The 24261-nt window shown below is 45.0% G+C and overlaps 1 pseudogene; it reads left to right on the top strand.

Annotated features, from left to right (window-relative positions):
• Positions 1 to 1126: 1126 nt before the first annotated feature.
• On the top strand, positions 1127 to 3700 carry LOC123048889 (indole-2-monooxygenase-like; annotated as a pseudogene).
• Positions 3701 to 24261: the final 20561 nt, after the last annotated feature.

The raw sequence follows: 24261 nt of genomic DNA, 5'->3' as shown, positions 1-24261 counted from the left end.
GCGTCGGAAACCAGCTGGAGGCCGGTCCAGCAATCATGAGCCAGAGAAAGGCCGCTCCTAGGAGCAGCGGAGAACAGGGACCTATAGAACCCATCAACATGGGCCCGAATGTCACGGGGGGACTGCAGGAGAGTCGGGCCATCCCAGAGGAGAGGGATGGTGTTGCGTCTACGACGGCCATTCGCTGCACACTATAATTGGTTTATTGATTCTCATAGGATGGCATGAATGCCACATGCGTGATCTTTATACATCTGCATACATATATACTATCTCTGTTTAAATAGCTGTCCAACAATAGGATTGTGTTTAACCATCTTACCCAATTTTCGTCGGTTGGGGCAATTTTTACATTTTTATGTGGATTTGTCTGTGACCTTGGTCTGAACTTGTACTTTGTGGCTACTTTGATTAATAAAATGATTGTGTGCATCATGTGATGCAGAGGCCAGGGTAATCCTCCTTTTCGAAAAAAAATATATACTCTCTCCGTTCCTGTTCAACTGACAATATCTTCATCGCTTCAGTTCGCAATTATCTAGTACATGTTTTTTGTGGTACACTTATTCTAATAGATGCATATTCTGAATTTTTCAGAGCTTTTTTTTAGATGCGCAATTACCTAATCTCTGTACTCATCCACCCACCTTTGTGTGTCCATGCATTTCTTTTCCTTAACTTAAACCCACGTTGATGATTAGTAATATTGTTTTTTATGCAAGATCTGCTTTGCTCTGGTTATCCAATTTCCATTATGTAGCTTTTGACAGGTGACCAACTCCAACACATTTAGCTTCCTGCAGTGCTCAAGGATGTTTACTGCCTCGTGGTTCTTGGCGTGTCGCCGACTCTCTATGATAGATAGTAGGTCTTTGAGCACGATTTGTTTGAAACATTTGTAAGCACATGTTAACTTCTTTGTTTTACTTCGGTGGAGTGGTTACTTTGTCAACTGCCTGTCCACTGATTCTTAAGATGGGCGTATGGACCCTCTGGCAATTGTTTCTTTACATGGCTTGACAATCATTGCAATTGCGAAGAGGATGGGTAAAGAAGATGCCAAGTATATGTGCTATATATATCATGTCTATTGAGCTCTTACACTTGTCAACACCAGACAGAGGCCATGGCGCATCACTTAGTTGTAGTACACCACCTCGTGCATGAGACGCCTCTACAAGCAGTGCTACTTCTATTGCTACTACTGCTACTGCGCTTCGCACAACAAGTAGTAGCAAGAAGCAAGGCAATAGAAAGCGTCTCCCTCCTTCCCCTCCAGGCCTCCCTGTGATAGGCCACTTGCACCTGGGCCGAGATCACGTCTCACTATGCAACATCGCCAAGAAGCACGGCTCGGACGATGGCCTCATGCTCCTCCGCCGCGGCGCCGTCCCGCACCACGTCGTGTCGTCCCCACGCGCCGCCAGGGCGATCATGCGGACGCACGACCGCATGTTCGCGTCGCGGCCAACATCCATGGTCGCCCACGAGCTCTTATATGGGCCGATAGACGTCGTCTTCGCCCCCTACGGTGAGCACTGGCGGATGGCGAGGAAGCTCGTCGCCACGCATCTGCTCAGCGTTAAGAAGATCCAATCGTACCGCCTCGCCCGTCAGCAAGAGGTCCGCACACTTTTCTCATTACATCATTCCTGGCGGTTCGGCTATGGTTGCCTTTGTTCTACAATTTTACTTAATAATCAAACAGAATGGTTGTGTGTATCAAAATGATCTGGAGGTCAAGGGTTTCATCCTTCTTTTTTGAAAGTTTTTATATTTTTTGCATCATTCCCGATCATTATCACCTTTCTTTCTTGGCATAAGGTTATTGACTGATGTATATATATTGCAAAGGTGAGACTGGTGATGGCCGTGATACGAAAGTCCGCGGCTGCGAGCACGGTGATCGACATGGGTGAGATGATGAACAACTTTGTGAATGACATGGTGTGCCGCGCCTTGTCCGGGAAGTTCATCATGAAAGAAGGCCGGAACAAGATATTCAGAGAGCTGATCGAGGCGAACTCAGCTCTCTTTGCGAGTTTCAACCTGGAAAACTGCTTCCCAAGGTTAGCATGGCTCACCAGATCTAATGTTTGCAACAAGGCCAAGAAGGTGAATAGAAGGTGGGACGATCTGCTCGAAAAGATGATACAAGACCACGAGAAACGAACATTGTTGCCACCACATGACAGACAAGATGGCAAAAAGGAAGAGGAGAGTGACTTCATTGATGTACTTCTATTGGTTCGGCAGCAGAAAGACTATGATGGTATCACCAGAGAGCAAATCAAGGCCTTCCTAATGGTGAGTGTAGTACTGCTTCAGTAACTAGTTAACCACCCCGTTTTTTTTCTAATCTAAGCCGTTTGAGATTTTCCGATGTGTAATGTCAGTTTAGTGCTTGCACTTTTTCCTAAGCAGAAGTTGCACTTTTTAGAATTGATTTGGACATAAAAAGTCTGAAATGACTTAATTTACACCGACCCTTAATAACTATCAAATATGTACAAGAATATGGATAGGTGTGGCTACACCCTGGTGAAACATTTGCTCGAAAAAACAAAATCAAATGGAATCCAATAATTCTGATTCTTTTCGTTGTTAAGGAAATCGTTTACTGATAGTTGCTCAGTTGGTTGGCGAGTAGGGGATTAATAGGCTAATCAACAAGTTAATCGATCATTTAATCAATTAATTGGACAATTTATCAGTTTATTAGCTACTTAGTGACCCTACGAGTTGGGATTAATCAGCATGTTAACTAGTTAATCGGACAAATTCTTGAACATGGATTTTTTGCGACATCAAACATGATAAAATGTTTTAGCTTGTTGCAAAATTTCATCCATAAATAACATTCGAGGACCTCTCAACACAAAATAATCATTTACTAAAAAAGTGCACAATGACTAGTCATGACTTACTACCACTACTAATTTATTTTTTGGGGGAGAAATACTTGTATTACTCAATCACTAAGTTTTTACAATCATCGGCTGCAATCTCCAGAATCCCGGTAGGACCCTATTAATTGTTGATGACAACAAATGCACATATGCAGGACATGTTTGCTGCGGGCACGGACACATCGTCCTTCGCCTTGGAGGTAGCTATGGCTGAGATCATGTGCAACCCTCGGGTCATGACTAAGCTACAAGCCGAGGTGAGAAACAACACACCGAAGGGGCAAGACATGGTCGAGGAAGAGAACTTAGCCAACATGACATATTTGAAGGCCGTGGTGAAGGAAACGCTTAGGCTGCACCCGCCGCTACCTCTCCTCATCCCTCATCTTTCCATGGTAGCGAGCGAAGTCGACGTCGCTGGATACACGGTCCCTTCTGGAGCATGGGTCACGGTGAACTCATGGGCTATCAATAGAGACCCCGAGTGGTGGGAGAAGCCAGAGGAGTTCCTGCCAGAAAGGTTCATGGAGGGTGGTAGCGCCTCGGCGGTGGACTTCAGGGGGAATGACTTTCAGTTTTTGTCGTTCGGAGATGGCAGGAGGATCTGCCCTGGTATTAACTTCGGGCTGGCGACCATCGAGATCATGCTGGCAAACCTTGTGTACTCTCATGACTGGGAGCTATCGCCCGGCATGGGCAAGAAGGGTATTGACATGACCGAAGTGTTCCGCTTGAGCGTCCGACGGAAGGAGAAACTGATGCTTGTTCCCAAGAACCACTTAAGTGTGTGATTGTACGTCTCACATAACTCTTGCTTTTTTGTTTGTTATCATTGAATAATAAATTTATGTTGTTAGCTGAACTAGCAAAGTGGCCCTTGCAATTGCATATGTAAGGGCTATATTCGTGTATTGAATCGCGGAATATGCAAGATTGTGTATCTTTTCATTGATAGAGAAAAGGAGAGAAAGTACAAGAGTATACACCCACGCTACATGCACAGAGAGGCATAGCTCGGTCTGGTTTGAGCAGAAGAAGGGGGATGCTCAGCCCCCAAACACTAACGTTTAGGGAGCCTTGCTTCGGTACCCCCCCCCCCCCACCCTCCGCCGCTTAACGTATAAGGGCATTTTGGGCATACGGTGCTTAACGTATCCCGCCGTATGCGGCGTGCCCATACAGGTAGAGCCGAGCGCACGGCTCGTGCCGATACGGCCGGCTCGCATGTACCTCCTCCCGTCGCGCGAAAAAAAAGACCCACAACCTAGCGTTGATCACGCGGCTCATTGCAACGTCGCCCCATCCGGCCGATCGCCGCCCTTCCCCGCCGATCGCCGCCTTTCCCCGCCGATCTAGCTGCGATCACGCTGCCAATTCCAACGTCTTCCCGTCCGGCCGAACGCCGCCTTTCCCCACCGATCGCCGACCATTCTCCCTGTCTTGACCCGGGATCTGGCCGCCACGGACGTTGTTGGAGTTGCCGCCGTACGCGATTTGGCCTCCGTGCAGGTCGTCGCGGTGACGTGGCCTACGCGGACGCCGTCGCCGTCCGCAACGGCGTGATTAACCTCTCCGGGAACGTCCTCGCCGTCCGCAGCTAGGCCAGCGTCTAGGTTTGCCATCTAAGCCGTCTAGTTTATGAAAAAAAAATTAGCTGCAAATAATTATCTGTAATCACTTGTTTGTTATGAACTATTCATCGGTATGACTGTTGTACATTTAATTTGATTTCAAATTGTAGATCAATTTTTATTTTAAATGTTGCAGTGTTGGTAGTGAGGTCATTCGATGGATAAAGAAACTGGATTTACGGATGCGTTCTTGGAGACGAGTGAGTGGTATGGTAGCGATAGTGTTGATCGTACGAATGGTAATGAAAGTAAAAACGATGATGATAGCAGCGATAATGAATCCTGGTCGTCGTACGATAATTTACCTGAGGAGGATTTTCCAAAGAAGGAGGAGGGTGCTTGTAGTGAAAACGTAAGTGACGTGTACATTCATTTCGTCGGACGAAGAACCATATGGGTACTTACATGTGCATATGATTTTTTTATATGCAGGAGGATGTTGACGTGCAGAACGAGGAAAATCATGGTGTTGAGTCTTTCGCGGATAACATAAGTCAGGTTCGGTCCAAACTTTTAGATGTCATACAATAATAAGAACTTGTTAATGACAACTTACACTTGCTTATGTGTAACATTGTAGGCTAACTTCGATGGTTGGAGTGGTGATGATGGCTATGAGCAAGAGGATGCAGCTAATATGGACATTGAGGAGGCTGAAATCCAGCAACCTGCGCTGGAGACATAGTTGAAGTTTATGGGTATGACCTTTGCATCACAATGGGAGGATTACACGTTCTACAATAACTACGCCAAAGACCGTGGATTCAGTATCAGAAAAGATAAGGTGAAACGAGGAAAAGGTCTTTCAACCACTATTCGGTATAGGCGGTACATTTGCTCGAGGGCAGGAAAACGACTGAGTAAATTTTTAAACCCGGAGGGCCGTACCCGCAGGCTAAGACCTGAGACTCGTTGCGAGTGTGGCGCACATTTAGTTGTGAAGTTGGACAAAGGACGTGGAGTTTGGTTCGTGGCAGCTTTTATGGATGATCACAACCATTTGTTGGCTAGAGCAGATGAGGTGGTATTTCTGCGGTCACATAGAGTGATGGGAGATCACCAGATAGATGAGATCTTGGCGATGGAAGGAGCTTTGATCAGAAAGCATATCATCATCGACAACTTCATTAGCAGGTATGGTTCGTACGATAAGTGTGGGTTTTTGAGATGAGACGTCTACAACCTATGTTGCCGTGAAGAAATGAAGTTGATTGCGAAGGGTGATGCTAACACGGCAGTCGGGATCCTGAGGAGTAGAAAGGAGAAGGATCCAGACTTCTTCTTTGAGTACGTGCTCGATAAAGAGGGCCGTTTAAAGAGCATGTTCTGGTGCGATGCACGGTCACGGCGGGACTATCAGTTGTATGGAGATGTGACTGTGTTTGACAGCATGTATAAGATGAACAGATATGGTATGCCGTTCATCCCCTTTGTTGGTGTAAATAATCACCATTGCACCACAGTGTTTGGTTGTGCCATTGTGTCTGACGAGACAGAAGCGACATACGTGTGGCTGCTCCAGACATTCCTGAAGGCCAATTGTCGGAGGAAGCCAAGGTCAATCATCACAGATGGAGACGCTGCAATGATACGAGCTATTCGGTTGGTTTTGGTTGACGTGTTGCACCGTCTCTGCTCATGGCACGTGGAAAAAAATATGCAGAAGCACCTTAATTAAAAATCACTAAATGAGTTCAGGGCATTCTTGTACTACTCCACCTCTCCGGCCAACTTTGAGGCGAGATGGCACGCTTTTGTCCTTAAATGAAAGACTGATAAAACAGAAGAGTGGCTGCGTAGGATGTACAGGAAGAGGAGTCTGTGGGCAACATCATATCTGTCAGATGGTTTTTTTCTGGGAATGCGCAGTAATCAGAGGAGTGAAAGTCTTAACTCTTGTCTTTACCTTCACCTGGACGACGGTATGACTATTGTTGATCTAGTTGTGCATTATGAGAATTGCATAGTTCGACTATGTGAGAACGAGGCGCATGATGACTGTGTTTCTAATCAGTCATTGCCACCATCAGTCACAGAATATAAGGACATTGAGGAGCATGATGCCAAAGTATCCACTCATGCCAATTTTTATATTCTTCAACAAGATCTGAAGAAGATGGGAGAGCTTGAGATTTTTGAGACGCTAGTGGGAGTTGACTGTCACACCTTTCATCGTGACATGGAGAAATAACCGCAAATTTCAGTTCAGCGTGAATTATCGAGCTAAAAACTCTGAGAATACTATAGACTGTAGTTGTGGACGAATGCTTCGGAAAGGGTTGCCTTGCAAACACATTATGTATGTGTTGGTTCATCTGAAAATACCTAAAATACCTAAGTGTTGCATCCTTAAGAGGATGTCGAAAGTTGCGAGAGGTGGGCTGCCTGCACAGCGGAAGAGTGACATGTTTGGCTGGGGTTGGACAGGGGCAGAGCAGCGTGCTCGCTATAGTCAACTCAGTATAACAGGCGCAGAAGCTTTCCATGTTGCATCAAATGATCCATTCATCTTTGATGAGTTGATGCAGTGTCTGCAGAATATAATATCTAAAAAAAGGTCCCTGATGATGATGCTGTTGGTAGTAGAAGGAATGTGCATGAGGAGCCACGTGAGCCGGAACAACATGTTGATGTCATAGGTGATCCCGTGAAAGTTTCCACGAAGGGCGCCCCTAAACAGAGCAAGATAGGGCGGGCAAAGAAAGATCCAAATGTTACAAAAAATGGAAGACCAAAATCATTTTCTGAGAGAAAACCCGCTCCTCTTTGTGGCATATGTCGCGAAGAGGGCCATAGACGGCAAACGTGCCCCAGAATGAAAAGTAAGTTCTACTTTTTTTAAATTATTTTTTGTTTCTCTCTTTACAATTGTCTGATGAGTTGTTTAAAATTTGTTATGTAGGAACCGGGAATAAAGATGAAGTATTAATAATCAATGAAAGGCACTGGGACAGAGTTCTATTAGCATGTCGTTGTGTTACTACACGTACTATATTTGCAGACAACTTTTTTACGTTTTATTGTCGCTTTCGTGTGAGACTAAATATTTAAATGCGTGTCCAACTATCATTGGTACTATTTTGTGAGACGGAAAGTTCTATATCTAAATAGCTAGCCCCCACTAACCAATTTCTCTCAACATGCAAGCATGACACCTCATCAAGTAACATGCATTAGAAGAGACCCACCTCAACATTCAATGAGTCATAGGAAAAGTTTCACCTCAACATGCAAACATGCATGATATATTTAATAAACATTTTACAGAAATACAATAATGAAACACAATAAGCCATATGCAATTTTTACTTTTTTTAGTTTTAGCTCTCATATTATTTCTCCGAATATTCTTATTTCCATAAAATCAACATCTTTGAAACATATTGCAAAATATTCCCGCAACAAGGTGCGGAGCATCATCTTGTGTTATAAGTGTGGGCAACTAGTGTTATTTGCGGCTGTGATGTTATACGTACTGTTGTTGTTTGTATTCGCGGCTGTAATTTTTTTTAATAAAAAAATACCCCCGCCGTCCTGAGTTGGCGCCAACAAGGCACGGTGGCGCGATGTGGACAAAATGTGCACATGATCCCAGAACGATTCTGGTGGCAGCAGCGGCGCTTGATCCGATGATGATCCGTCTAGCAGCATGATTGGCGCGCCATCCCGTGCGGTGGCCGACAGCCGAGGCAGTGGCGGGCCCGCGCAGTCCAGCTAGTGCGGTCCGGCGCGATTCGCCGTGCGCCACGTGCGTGTCTGGAGGCCCAGCCGCCGACCGAGCGACAGCCGCGGGCCCGGTTGCAGACGTCTCGTCACGCCCGACCGAGCGGGCACCTGCCGAGGATGCCACATGGCACGCTTGGGCCTGCCCAATGACGGTGCACGACGGCGCACGTGGGTCGACCCATCGACTGTGCCAGTAGTGCGGGGGCAGGGTCGGCGGGGGTCAGGACTAAAGTTTAGTCCCACCTCGCCCGCCGAACGACACCGCGACCAGCTTATATACCTGCCTCCCGCCACCTGATAATCCCCAAGTGCAGGGAATCATCGTAGCAATTTTCAGAGGTGGAAGTGATAAGTATGGAGTGTCGAACCCACAAGGAGCTAAAGGTAAGATCAATATTCTCTCAACCCCTATCTGCCACTGATACGACTCTACGTACACCAAACGTTTGCTTCCAACTAGAAACGAGAAATAAAACTATGTTGTGGGTATGAAGAGGATAACTTTGCATGATATCGGAGAGCTAAAATATAATAGTAGGCGATGTTATCATAAAGTTAGAATATATTACTAAATAATATAAATAGCGAGTGTGGAATAATGATGGATCGGTGTGCGGAATTGTCCTAGGCAATTGTTAACAAGACCGATAGTTGTCATTGCAATTTCATATGAGGGAGAGGCATAAGCTAACATACTTTCTCTTCTTGGATCATATGCACTTATGATTGGAACTCTAGCAAGCATCCGCAACTACTAAAGATCATTAAGGTAAAACCCAACCATAGCATTAAAGCATCAAGTCCTCTTTATTCCCATACGCAACAACCCCCTTACTCGGGTTTGTGTTTCAGTCACTCACCAACCCACTATAAGAGAATCATGCACGTGTTGTAACACCCTACAGCGGGAATCCCTAATGCTTGCGCGACACGGAGGGCATCATAGGGCAGCACCAAAATAAAACATACAACTCGTACCAATCTAAATATCAATCAACCCAAAAACAAAGGATATCTACTCAAAACATCATAGGATGGCAACACATCATTGGATCATAATATGTGGCATAAAGCACCATGTTCAAGTAGGGATTACAGCGGGGTGCGGGAGAGTGGATAGCGTAAAATAGATGAGGATGGTGATGATGATGGTGATGTTGATGAAGACGATCACCGCGGTGATGATTCCCCTCCCGATGGCACTCCGGTGCCACCGAGAGAGAGGAGGAGAGGTTCTCCCCCTTGTGCTTCCTCCTCCATGGCCTCCCCCCTAGATGGGGAGAGGTTCTCCCTTTGGTCCTTGGCCTTCATGGCGATGATGGCCCCTCCGGGATCCTCCTCCATGGCCTCCGGTGATGATGGCCCCCTCCGGCAGGGTGCCAGAGAGGGCCTAGATTGATTTCTCGTGGCTACAGAGGCTTGCGGCGGCGGAACTCCCGATCTAGGTTATTTTCTGGGGGTTTCTGTATTTATAGGAATTTTTGGCGTTGGTTTCACGTCAGGGGGGTCTCCGAGTCGTCCACGAGGCAGGGGCCCACGCCTAGGGGGGTGGGCGCCCCCGCCACCCTCGTGGACAGCCCGGGACTCTTCTGGCCCAACTCTTTTGCTCTAGGGGCTTCTTTTGGTCCATAAAAAATCAACAAAAATTGGCACGTCAATTGGACTCCGTTTGGTGTTCCTTTTCTGTAGAACTCAAAAACAAAGAAAAAACAGAAACTGGCACTGGGCTCTAGGTTAATAGGTTAGTCCCAAAAATCATATAAAATAGCATATAAATGCATATAAAACATCTAAGATGGATAATATAATAGCATGAATACTTCATAAATTATAGATATGTTGGAGACGTATCAGCATCCCCTAGCTTAATTCCTGCTCGTCCTCGAGTAGGTAAATGATAAAAGAAATAATTTACGAAGTGTGAATGCTAGCAGGTGCACAAGTTTGATGAATGATAATTTCAATCACCTTTTCTAGCATCATTATATGTCATAACAGTAGCTCATCTCATAAAACTTTTCATGATCAAGTAACAAGCTATTCACACGTTAAAGTATAGATCATAAACTTTCTTGAAAACTAGCAAACAGTGCTCTTAGTCATCAAACAATTGCAATTCATCTTATTTTCGGAAAGGGTCTATGTAAGAGCTTTGATTCAGCTAACTCCACATACTCAACTATCATTTAATCTTTCACAATTGCTAACACTCATGTGATATTTATGGGTTCAAAGTTTTAATCGGACACAGAGAAAGATAGGGGCTTATAGTTTCGCCTCCCAACCTTTTACCTCAAGGGTAATGTCAACAATAATAATTTATGAAAACCTACATCCAAGTGGATATATATATCCGGATAGCTCCAACACAAAGTGCTTGCCAAAGGAAAAATTGTAAAAAGGAAAGGTGATGATCACCATGACTCTTGTATAAGGGTAGAAGATAAAAGTAAAAGATAGGCCCTTCGCAGAGGGAAGCAGAGGTTGTCATGCGCTTTTATGGTTGGATGCATAAAATCTTAATGCAAAAGAACGTCACTTTATATTGCCGCTTGTGATAAAGACCTTTATTATGCAGTCCGTCGCTTTTATTTCTTCCCTATCACAAGTTCGTATAAAGCTTATTTTCTTCGCACTAATAGATCATACATATTTAGAGAGCAATTTTTATTGCATGCACCGATGAAAACTTACTTGAAGGATCTTATTCAATCCTTAGGTAGGTATGGTGGACTCTCATGGGAAAACTAGTTTAAGGGATATTCGGAAGCACAAGTAGTATCTCTACTTGGTGCAAAGAATTTGGCTAGCATGAGAGGAAAAGGCAAGCTCAGCATGTTGGATGATCCCTGATAATATACTTTATTTCGGATATAAGAAAACATAACCCATTACGTTGTCTTCCTTGTCCAACATCAACCTTTTAACAAGTCATATTTTAATGAGTGCTCACAATTACAAAAGATGTCCAAGATAGTATATTTATATGTGAAATCTCTCTTCCTTCAATATTCTTTCATGAATTGTTCAAGTGATCAATTCTGCGTTTGCTAACCTTCAATAAGCTTACTACCTATACTTATTCTGTGTGAAGTCATTACTCCCCATGGTATAAGCATAAGAAACATATATAAATTCAGATTTATGACATTCAATTCATTCAACCATTTACTCATAGGATATACATGAAGCACGTGAGAAAATGACAAACTACTCCAAAAAGATACAAGTGAAGAACACTGAGTAGTCAAATAATTAACTAGCCATGGGAGAATTCTTTTTCGTTCAAGATTTCCGATCCAATGATTTTATTCAAACAGCAAGTAAAATTGAAAACACGCTCCAAGCAAAACACATATCATATGACGAATAAAAATATAGCTCCGAGTAAGATATACCGATAGTTTTGAAGACGAAAGAGGGGATGCCTTCCAGGGCATCCCCAAGCTTAGGCGCTTGAGTCTTCCTTGAATATTACCTTGGGGTGCCTTGGGCATCCCCAAGCTTAGGGTCTTTCCACTCCTTATTCTCCTCATATCGATATCTCACCCGAAGCTTGAAAACTTCAATCACACAAAACTTAACGGAACTTCGTGAGATAGGTTAGTATGATAAAGTGCAAACCATTCACTTTGGTACTGTCAAAGACAAGGTTCATAGTTGTTCTCACACAATGCCTACTGTACCTTATCATTTCTATAATTTATATTGAGAAATATAAGCCATAGAAACTAGAAAACAAGCAAACTATGCAATGAAAACATAATCTGTCAGAAACAGAACAGTCTGTAATGATCTGAACAGCAACCATACTTATTCCACTCCAAAAATTATGAAATAAATTGGTGGACGTGAGGAATTTTTCTATTAATCATATGCAAAAAGAGTCAACCTAAAATCACTCTCCAGTAAAACATGGCATCTATTCCCGTGAGCGCAAAGTTTCTGTTTTTTACAGCAAGATCACATTAACTTTCACCCAAGTCTTCCCAAAGGTCTTACTTGGCACTTTATTGAAACAAAAGCTATAAAACATGATTACTACATTATCTTAATCATGTAAACACACAAAAACATTAAGGTTAAATATTGGGTTGTCTCCCAACAAGCGCTTTTCTTTAGTGCCTTTTAGCTAGGCATGATGATTTCAATGATGCTCGCATAAAAGAAAAGAATTGAAACATAAAGAGGGCATCATGAAGAATATGACAAGCATATTTAAATCTAACCCACTTCCTATGCCTAGGGATTTTGTGAGCACATAATTTATAGGAACAAGAATCAACTAGCATAGGAAGGCAAAAAAGTATAACTTCAAAACTTTAAGCACATAGAGAGGAAACTTGATATTATTGCAACTCCTACAAGCATATATTCGTCCCTCATAATAATTTTCAGTAGCATCGTGAATGAATTAAACAATATAACCATCACAAAAAGCATTCTTTTCATGATCTACAAGCATAGGAATTTTTCTACTCTCCACATAAGCAAAATTCTTCTCATTCGGAATAGCGGGATCACTAGTTCCTAAAGTTGACACTCTTCCAAACCCACTTTAGATGATTGTATTATTCATACTCCAAAAGATATAAGTGAAGTGCATGAAGCATTCTACGATTAATATAGACTAACCAATATCCAAGCTCAAAATGTATAAGTGAAGCACACGAAGCATTCTATAAAACCATACTCAAAAGATTTAAGTGAAGCACAAAGAGCAATTCTATAAGATCATACTTAAAAGATATAAGTGAAGCACATGAAGTATTCTATAAGTCAATGAAGGTATATCTCATACTAGCATGGTTCTTAAAGGAAAAACAAAAACACAAAGGACACAAATCATGTGAACAAAACGAAAACCAAGGTATACCGATATTTGTTGAAGAAGAAAGATGGGATGCCAACCGGGGCATCCCCAAGCTTAGATGCTTGAGTATCCTTTGAAATATTTACTTGGGGTGCCTTGGGCATCCCCAAGCTTGAACTCTTGTCTATCTTTATTCTTCTCATATTGATAGCTCCTCGATCTTCAAACACTTCATCCACACAAAACTTTAACAAAAACTTTGTGAGATCCGTTAGTGTAATAAAGCAAATCACTACCTTTAGGTACTGTTGCAAACTTATTCCTATTTCATATTGGAACTATATATACTGTATTCCAACTTCATCATGGTTCATACCCCCCGATACTACCCATACATTCATCAAAATAAGCGATCAACACAAGGGAAACAGAATATGTCTAAAACAGGACAGTCTATAGTAATCTGGAGGTTTAGTAACTTCTGTAACTCCAAAAATTATGAAATAAATTTGAAAATTTGTACAAAAGTAATGTGCAAAAAGTTTTAGACCCATTTGACATTCCAGTAAAAAATGTAAAATGACTCGCTACAGCCAAAGTTTCTGTTTTTGTTCTGCACATAGTAAACAAGCAATCTAATCATCCTAAAACCAAAGCTTGGCACATTATTTTTATAATACAATGGATATATACAAGGGGATAATTATTTACAGAGAAACTTCCATGAAAAATTGTACATTGTTTCCGTGAGCATGAACACAAGTGCTCAAGGTCGACCCTCACTTCTTCAATGCATAACTTTCCAATCACTTCTCTTTTTGAAAAACTTTTTAGGCATGAGAGGCAAGTAATTTTTTTGTATTTTCATTCTTTTCAAATTTTCTGTATGTTTCACCCACAACTAAACAGAAACAAAAAGGAAAAACAAAATCTACTTAGTGAAGAAAGCAAACAAGCACACACGAGAATATCAATCCCATGCTATTGCTCCGCGGCAACGGCGCCAGAAAAGAGCTTGATAATCCCCAAGTGCAGGGAATCATCGTAGCAATTTCCAAAGGTGGAAGTGATAAGTATGGAGTGTCGAACCCACAAGGAGCTAAAGGTAAGATCAATATTCTCTCAACCCCTATCTGCCACTGATACGACTCTACGTACACCAAACGTTTGCTTCCAACTAGAAACGAGAAATAAAACTACGTTGTGGGTATGAAGAGGATAACTTTGCATGATATCGGAGAGCTAAAATATAAAAGTAGCCGCTGTTATCATAAAGTTAGAATATATTACTAAATAATATAAATAGCGAGTGTGGAATAATGATGGATCAGTGCGCGGAATTGTCCTAGGCAATTGTTAACAAGACCGATAGTCGTCATTGCAATTTCATATGAGGGAGAGGCATAAGCTAACATACTTTCTCTTCTTGGATCATATGCACTTATGATTGGAACTCTAGCAAGCATCCGCAACTACTAAAGATCATTAAGGTAAAACCCAACCATAGCATTAAAGCATCAAGTCCTCTTTATTCCCATACGCAACAACCCCCTTACTCGAGTTTGTGTTTCAGTCATTCACCAACCCACTATAAGCGAATCATGAACGTATTGCAACACCCTACAGCGGGAATCCCTCACGCTTGCGCGACACGGAGGGCATCATAGGGCAGCACCAAAATAAAACATAGAACTCGTACCAATCTAGATCATCAATCAACCCAAAAACAAAGGATATCTACTCAAAACATCATACGATGGCAACACATCATTGGATCATAATATGTGGCATAAAACACCATGTTCAAGTAGGGATTACAGCGGGGTGCGGGAGAGTGGACCGCGTAAAATAGATGAGGATGGTGATGATGATGGTGATGTTGATGAAGACGATCACCGCGGTGATGATTCCCCTCTCGATGGCACTCCGGTGCCACCGAGAGAGAGGAGGAGAGGTTCTCCCCCTTGTGCTTCCTCCTCCATGGCCTCCCCCCTAGATGGGGAGAGGTTCTCCCTCTGGTCCTTGGCCTTCATGGCGATGATGGCCCCTCCGGGATCCTCCTCCATGGCCTCCGGTGATGATGGCCCCCTCCGGCAGGGTGCCAGAGAGGGCCTAGATTGATTTCTCATGGCTACAGAGGCTTGCGGCGGCGGAACTCCCGATCTAGGTTATTTTCTGGGGGTTTCTGTATTTATAGAAATTTTTGGCGTTGGTTTCACGTCAGGAGGGTCTCTGAGTCGTCCACGAGGCAGGGGCCCACACCCAGGGGGTGGGCGCGCCCCCTACCCTCGTGGACAGCCCGGGACTCTTCTGGCCCAACTCTTGTGCTCCAGGGGCTTCTTTTGGTCCATAAAAAATCAACAAAAATTGGCACGTCAATTGGACTCCGTTTGGTATTCCTTTTCTGTAAAACTCAAAAACAAGGAAAAACAGAAACTAGGACTGGGCTCTAGGTTAATAGGTTAGTCCCAAAAATCATATAAAATAGCATATAAATGCATATAAAACATCTAAGATGGATAATATAATAGCATGAATACTTCATAAATTATAGATACGTTGGAGACGTATCACCACCCAGTTGAACTCAATTGATACTCGCCTCGTCCCGCCACTGCCCTATTGTTACCGTCCTGCAGGCCGTAGCTGGGCCGAAAGGCCGGCTCTTTCGCCGCCCGGCTTTATCGGGCCGGACCGATTACGTCCAGTTGCGGCCCATAAGGACTGTTGGGCCTTTTTTTAATATGTTTTTTTCACATAGATTAATTTTTTTATATGTTAAACAATCGAGAAAAGTCATGACAGCAGTAACACATTCATACAAATATATCATATTTCACACATAACAATTAAAATGCCCTTATAACCTTTAACAAGGTAGCATAACGAATAAACTGAAACTACCATGTCTCATATCCTTTAACAAAGTAGCATAATGAATAAACTGAAAGTGCCATGTCTCATATCCCTTAACAAAGTAGCATAACAAATAAACTGAAAGTGACAGGTCGTATTACAATTGAACAAAGTGATAAGTACCCAACAACGGCAGGGAAACCTTCTATGGGACTAAAACCCTACCGATGCTAATACCTATTCCTTCTCCATGATTTTGACAATTTTCATCTTGACCTTCTCTAATGTGTTCACCTCCGAAAAAATAATTTCCGCAACAATACGTGGCCTTGACGCATTAATCTCTTCTTGGTCAAATTCATATGTCCAGCGATCTCCATCCCAGTGTTTTATGCACCACATCACAAAAAGTCCATAAGACACTCTGCAATAAAACACGCGCGATCAGCTTAGGACGTACCATGCACTTGCTTGTGCTAGTTGTATGCAGTATGAACTTACCCATCTTTTTGTCTCGGCATTTCGTACTCATTTATTGGCCACGATATGACATCTGGATAGTTTTTTGCTTGAAGAGTTGAGTTGGCCTCCATAATATTAAGGATGGCAATTTTATCCATGGACATGGAAACCCGCGGATACCCGACCCGAATGGGTAGGGTTTGGGTACGTTTTTACATCCATGGATAGCACCCGAACCCGACCCGATTATTAATGGATAGGGCATGGACATAGTTATGTATCCATGGATATACCCGAATCCGACCCGATAGTATGACATGTGGGGCAAAATTCCATCCCAACTTCCAATTTTTTTATTTTCTTTATTTATAAAAAATGATAAATAAATTTTGCAATCCCTCCAACCGTAACTTACTCCACTGCCGCTTCAGATTCTGTTTTTTTTAATAGACTCATTCTTGTATCTCCTCGTTAAACAACTCGACATTAAGCAGTGACTCCGTCTCCTCGGCTTGCTCCTCCCGCAGCCCGGTACAGCCGCCGGCGCCGCCAGATCTTACAGCACTTCACAAGCCAACGCCACAACTGGACAGTGGCAGCCCACCGCCCCAACTCCATATCCCCTCGACCCCTCCATCTCCGCTTCTCCACGCACGCACGGGAACGACGGCGGGCCGGTGACGGTGGCGGGCTGGTGCAAGGCTCTGAGCTGCGATGCGGAGCGGCGCAACGTACAAGAGCGTTGCTGCGCGCAGGACCAAGAGCATGACGACACGGCTGTGCTGGGAGGCAGCCGCGCGCAGACCACGACGAGGAGCCTGACCGTGCTGAGGAGCTTACGGCCACACCAAGCAGCTGACGCTTAGGGTAATCTTTTGTTTCATCAATCCCTCTCTTGTATGTCTAGCGTGGCAAAATTGACAAATTTGACCTATGGACGAAATCAAATCACAGAATGAACTATTTCACGCGGTTGACCTTTTTGTGTGACGCCCGACACGAAGGCGTCACACTACACTGTGCAACGCCTCATAGATAGGCGCTACACGCCTGGCCAGCATCGCACCCGTGTGATCCGAAAATTACTAAGTCCGTGTGCAGCGTCTGAGAGCTAGGCGCCACACTATACAGTGTAGCGCCTAGCTTCTAGGCGTTGCACTAGTGGTTGCTTCATTTTGTAGTGCAACCACTAGTGCAGCGCCTGAGAGCTAGGCGCCACACTATACAGTGCAGTGCCTAGCTCTTAGGCTCTGCACAATGACTTAGCAATTTTTAGGCAGTCTGGGGTGCAACACTGGCCAGGCGTGTAGCGCCTATCTGTAAGGCGTTGCACATTGTAGTGTGGCGCCTTCATGTCGGGCGTCACACAAAAAGGTCAACCGCGTGAAATAGTTTCACAGGCAGTTTATTCTGTGATTTGATTTCGTCCACAGGTCAAATTTGTCAAATTTGCCGTCTAGCGTTCCTGTACGTGGGTGTGCCGCTTGTGCTGTTCGTGAATTTGTGCAAAATACTCTTGTACTTCAGTTTACAGTAGCAATTGGAGCAGAGTACTCTTGTACTTCAGTTTACAGTACCAATTTCTGCAAAGTACTCTTGAATATCAGTATTAATTTTCACAGGTTACTAATTGAGTCACACTTCGTTTTTGGTACATGGGATGATCCGTGGTTTGTATATATGCAAGTTAATTAGTAATTAGGTATTGCCACATAAGTGAATTTCAATCTGACATGTAATTTTGGCAGGTCTACCTTATTCGCTAAAAGAATAAAGATAGAAAAAATAATGTAGGTTGCTAGTTACCATTCACTACAACTTACAGATCACAATATTTTCAAATCTGTACAGTTTATCTTTTTGACTGAAACTGTACAGTCTTGATATTATGTACCTTGTCTAACTTTAATTGAAACTGAAGACGGTGTTTTTTTGCTTGTATAAATCAGTAGCTTCTCATGATGGAGCACAAGGCCCTGTTGTGGTTAGCCCTGGAAATGTTAACTCAGCTGGTAGCCCAACATCTAAATATTGGCATTAGGGGATAGCAACTCCACTCTATTTGCGGAATTTCAAAGTGTTCTTGATGATGAAGAAGAAACTATGGTAACATATTCCACTCATGAAATTCCACTTCTAAATGTTGCAAACTTGCAATGTTTGTTCTGTTTATTTCCATGATTTTAATAGCTGTTCTTTTGTTATGTTCACTTCAAGGGCGAGTCTGATTCCATCATAACCGAAGCCTAGAAGATGATGCCTAGAACATTGAGGTGAAGAATGAAAGATTATTCCTAGAACACTGAGGTGAAGGATGGAAGATGATGCATGGTTGTACCTGTGGTTACTTGATGTTGTGTGATGCCATTTTGTGAGAAACTAAGACTGAGAAATGATGTAGCGTTATTGCTCCAGTCTGCGTGGTGCTCTGGTCTTTAGTCTCTGGGCGTTGTGTCACCTTGTCTCGCATGAGGTGAGATGTAATAAGTTTCTTGCTGGCTTAGTGAACCGACTAGTTTCTGAACCTTGCGTCTCCCTTGATGTTTTGTGGATGTTGTTTCAAGGTGCTGATACCTCTTTTCTTTAATTTAGTTGCAACTGTTATTGGTCTATACTTGAATCTTGAATCTGAGAACCTCAATCAAAGGTCGGGCAATAGCCTATTATCTAAAAAATATGTTGTGATATTGCTATGATATGCACTTGTGAATCTGAGAGATTATTTGGTGATGTGAGAATTTGAGAGATTATTTGATAATGTGCACTTTTTTATGTCATCTTGTTAGAATCTAAAAGATGATTTGATGTTGTGCACTTGAGCTATGTTGTTTTGTGAAAATTTGAGATCTTATGTGAATCGTGTGCACTTGTGCAATGTTTATATTTGTATACGTGTTGTCCATACCCGATGGATACCATCGGGTTTGGACATGGACATTGTTTTTCACCCATGGATTTTTTCATGGACGGGCACATAATGTCTTCATGGATTTGGATATGGATTTGTTATTGTTCAACCCGGGCCGAACCCGATCCATTGCCATCCTTACATAATATCCTTAGAAATTTCAGCGCTCTCGAACAAATTAACGAAACCAGAATATATATTTGTTTCAATATAAACCAGAATAATGTATGTCGCAATATATACCAGAATAATGTATGACCCAATATATTTTTTAATGTGAGTGTGAAAATTACAGCGTACCAGTGTGACAATCATATTGCGAATTCTTTGGCTAATTGCAAATGAACCCAAATTTTTTTCATAGTGTTCTACCATCATGACTAGGATGCATGACAAGTTTCGTGGCTTTTTGCCACTTTATGGATTTTCTATAATTTTTTCGGTGAAAACACCTAAAACACTGACCGGACGTGACACAACGTGCTTTTGGTATCGAAATACGATCAATTTTTGGATTCAGCGTGGGAGTGGGCATACCAACTCACTTGCAAAATTTCAGGCCATTCTAAAGATGGCAAAAAGTTGACCTCGTTCTCCGGAGACCATTCGGGTATGCGAAGGCCCCGACCGAAAAGGAGTTTTTTTTTTGAAATCCTTCGAATGAACCCAATTTTTTTTCATTGTGTTCTACCATCATGACTAGGATGCATGACAAGTTCCGTGACTTTTTGCCACTTTATAAATTTTCTATAATTTTTCGGTGAAAACATCTAAAACACTGATCGGACGTGACACAACGTGCTTTTTAACATTGAGGTCATTTTGAAGGATTTTTTTAATGTATATACACATAATTTATAAAGTATAAATAAAGGTACATATGTATAAACAATTGTGAGATTTTTTTATATATTTCATAATTTTTTAATAATGTATAAATAAACACATTAGTAAAAGATATTTTCTGAATATTTATTAAAAAACAAAAAATAATATAAATGACATGGGGCGTCTGTCCAGTCAGTTTTTTGTTTATTTGCGTCTTTCCGTTTATTCTTTCAACAATTTTAGGGTTACAATATTTTAACAAAATTTCATAATGTTCGAATAGCACGACAATTCATTACATCATCAAATGAAACATAACAATATTTTTTAGATAAAACGATCCGACTACATTCATAATTGAAGATAGACTTACATCGATCCGACTACATAATTTAGAACCGAATTTAAATTTAAACATAAACTTAAATTCAACATTAACTTAAACCTAAACCTAAACCTAGACTACTCCTCGTCGCCGTCGCCGGTGAGATCGATGACCGGCGCCATGCCGACGTCGCCGTCGTCGCCATTGAAGTCGTCGTCCGACCCCCACAAGTCCGCCTCCTCCCGCGCCTGCTGCAATTGCACTGCCGCCAAGGCCGCCTCCCGGTCCGCGGCCTCGCGCGCCGCCGCCGTGGCCGCCTCGTTTGCCGACTGGGCCAGCACCGCAAGCTGCCCGGCGTGTCATCGGGGTCGCCGTCTTGCATGAGGGCGGCCTGCTCCGGCGGGATGGGGACCAGCGCCGGGGCAGGGGGTGGTTGCTGTGCCGGGGCTGGTGGGGCGGAAGCAGGTGCGGCGTGGCGGCGGCGGCTAGACTCGACCTCGACGGTGATGTCTCCGACGAGGCGGCCGGCCGCCGTGTCCCTGAACGCGCCGAGGACGACGTCGAAATCTTTGCAGTGCCAGAAGCCACGGCGGGCCCTTCTATTGTACCAGCCGCCAGGGAAGGCGCGGAGGTCCACCATCGTCGGCGGCGGGCCAAGTGTGGGTCAGCCGTCGGCGCCGATCCTCCATGGCCCCGGCACCTTGGTCGCCGGCGGCACCATCAGGCCGAACCGCGCGAGGTCCTCGGTGTTGCCTATCGTGAGGCTGGACGGCCAGGCGCCGCCCGGCCAAGCCCCCTCGTCGAAGTCGCTCGAAGACATAGCGGGCACGGTGAGTGGAGAAGATGGAGTGGCGTGATGGAGGGGAGAAGATGGGGTGGAGAAGGCCGGCACGGGATGGCCTTTTATAGCCGGCGGGGAGGGGAGCGTCGGTGGAGCGTCGGTGGAAGGCGGGTGGCCCGACGCGTGGGCATGCGGCCGCGGCAGGCCCGAGGCGGAAGGCGGCCGGCCTGACGCGGAAGGCGGGCGGTCGCCGCAGGCGCGACAGCAGAGGCGCGGCAGACGAGGCCATCAGGCGGGCGCCCCGACGCGGCGGCAGGCGGCCGGTCGCGGAAGACGAGCGCAGGCGCGGAAGAGGCGATCGGTCAGCGGCCGTCGGTGGCGCTCGGCGCGAGGAGGCGGCGCCGGCATGCATGCCGGATTTAATGCGGACATGCAGTAGTTAGCGCCATGCCCACACGCACGTGCCACGCCCACACCCCCACGCACGCCCCACTGCCCGGTCAACGCCGTCTTAGAATAAGCCCTTGACCCGACATTGTGGGCCCATGCCATTGACCCCGACTATGTGGGCCCATGCGTGCGGCTCGGCTCGATGGCTGTCGACGGCTGCGCGGCGCAGCTCGCTCGGCAGCCCCGTATACACGGGCGCACGGGGGGTATCGACGTCGACGCGCGGGGACGCGTGGGGGCAGATTTTTTTACATAAGACGATTGTGCCCCTAGCCGCGAAGGGGTATGGGCTAATCTCAGCCCTTGATGTGTTTAAGGGGGGTGTACCGAAGCAGAAGTGAAGTTTAGGTTACGTGAATAATCATGCTAAGCCCTTTCGCGTTGGCGACAACCTAGTAGTGCGTTTCATCCTTGGACAATAGGTGCGTTGAGGATGATTGGAGGCCGTCGAACATAGCAGTGTTCCTGTGCTTTCACAGATACCATGCGGTGATGATGGCGATCGAGCCCAGACGAGACCCCTCCCTTACCCACCTCTTCTCCCTCGCCGCCGCCGAGGGGCGCGGCCGGGCGAAGCCTGGTCGGTGCCGGTGGCGGCAGGGTCTTCCTGCCCTCTCGCTTGGCGGGCATTGGCGCGGGCCGGCGCCATCTTGCTGGAGCGTCGTGCTTGCGTCGGTCGCAGCGGGTAGCGGCGCGGCCGAGTTGGCGGCGACGTGGCAAGAGGTGGTGGCGGTGCGTGGCATGGAGGATGTGGAGGCTTCGGCTGTGCCATGGGCGACGAGGGCTGCAACGGCATGGGTTGTGGTGAGGCCCGGCATCCTTTGGTGTGGAGCAGGTGTTGGCTCCTTCGGTCAGCCTCTTGGGTGGAGGGTGGAGGCTGATCTAGTTCCTCGAGGCGGTGGGCGGGCGGCTGGTGGTGGCCTCGCGCAGATCTGAGTGGGACGTCGTCATGGGGCGGCACTGGGTTGTGCCGTGTGGGGAGCCTGGCTGGAGAGACGGGGGATACGACGATCCTCTGGCCTCTCGTTGCCGGCGTAGGGCTGCACTGGGAATGGATGCGTTCCGCTCCTCTTCCTCCTCCCTTTCCCTAACCTGGTGTTTCCTAACTTCGGATCCGGCGTTGTTCGAGGTAAGCTGGTCGCTGGCGGCTTCGTTGTGGTCGAGGTCTGCCGGTAGTCTTGAAGCCCACAACTTTTGGGTGCTCTCGGTGGCGTCTGGTTGTAGGGCGACGGCCTTGGTGGTGGGAACCACTATGCTCGTGGCTCAGGGGTTGTCTGGCTTCCATGGCCGTGTAGACGGCGTGAAGGCTGGGTTTCGACTGTTTCATGGCGTTGGTGTGGTTCATCTTGTGGTTGGCCGCACCTTGATCGAAGGCAGAGCCGGTTTGCCGGGGGTATTCCCTGTCTAGCCTCGGCCAGACCGACAGCGGCGACGTCCATGGCGTCGTACCTTTCTTGAAGGCTCCGTCGCGGCGTTTCTCTATTCTTCGAGTTGCTCCGGGTGAAGATTTTGATCCTTTGGATCAGGCGGTGACGGCGCCCCGATGTTGTACCCTTCCTGAAGGCACCACCTTAAAGCCCATGTCTCGTCGGTGTTAGGCATCATCTCTTCGCGGTGGCTTGTTCACAATTGAGAACCACGGTATCTTCACAATGATGCTTATTGTCGACCTGATGTTTGCTTGGAGTTGTATCAGCTCCTATGTATCATGCCTTCGATGTGTGCTTGTGTTGTGGTGGCGTGTATTTGTATCAGATTGTATGTTGGTCATTGCCTTATCTATAATGCTGCACGAAAACCTTTTTCGGTAATTCAAATCCATCGACCTCGCTTCATTGGACTAATGGTAATGGTACAAAGAATACACACTGATGATTGCCCATTAGTTCTCCGGGTAGGTGTGTTACTTGTCCCCCGAGTGCATCACACATAGCGCCAAGACATCCTACAAGGTCGCAGGTGACGGACACCAATTCATCCTTGTGTAAAGGTTCTAGCGAATCTGCCAGCACAATCATTAAAAATAAAACACTAGAAGCAGAAAGGTAAAAGGCTCATGGACAAAAATGACAACAACCTTATTACTAAAAGATAAATACAGATGAGAGGAAAAACCAAAAAAAATAAACAATCATCAACTAAATGTTGCATACCAAACGGTACAGCAAAGTGGGCGTCTGATTCTAGTAAATTCTGCGTATGATTGAGGTGAAACCCAGTCAAAAACTCAAAATATGTTCGTGTACGTCGTGACCCTACATTTCCTTTTTCTTTAAAATAGATTTTTTATGAACCTGTCTTGTGACGAGTGGTGAGCTTTTTCCACGGGCTGTTTTGCATTCCGTTGGAGAAATTTCGAGGTTCATTCCGTTAATCCGTTGGAGAAGTTGAGTGGAATGGTAAATGCAAAAAAAAAAACATGGAAAATGGTAAATACGGTTTCCAAATGTGTACAGGACACTTTTCAAACTGCGCGCCGGTAAAAACCAACGGACACACACGGCATCCATCAATCACTGTAGCCAAACGGTCATCTGTTTCTGCTTTTACCATTTTTCTACATTTTTTATTT

The sequence above is a fragment of the Triticum aestivum genome, chromosome 2D (genome assembly GCF_018294505.1).
Source record: "Triticum aestivum cultivar Chinese Spring chromosome 2D, IWGSC CS RefSeq v2.1, whole genome shotgun sequence".
Lineage (NCBI taxonomy): Eukaryota > Viridiplantae > Streptophyta > Magnoliopsida > Poales > Poaceae > Triticum > Triticum aestivum.
The sequence above is the reverse complement of the archived record's forward strand: the minus strand, read 5'-3'. Positions and strand labels throughout refer to the sequence as shown.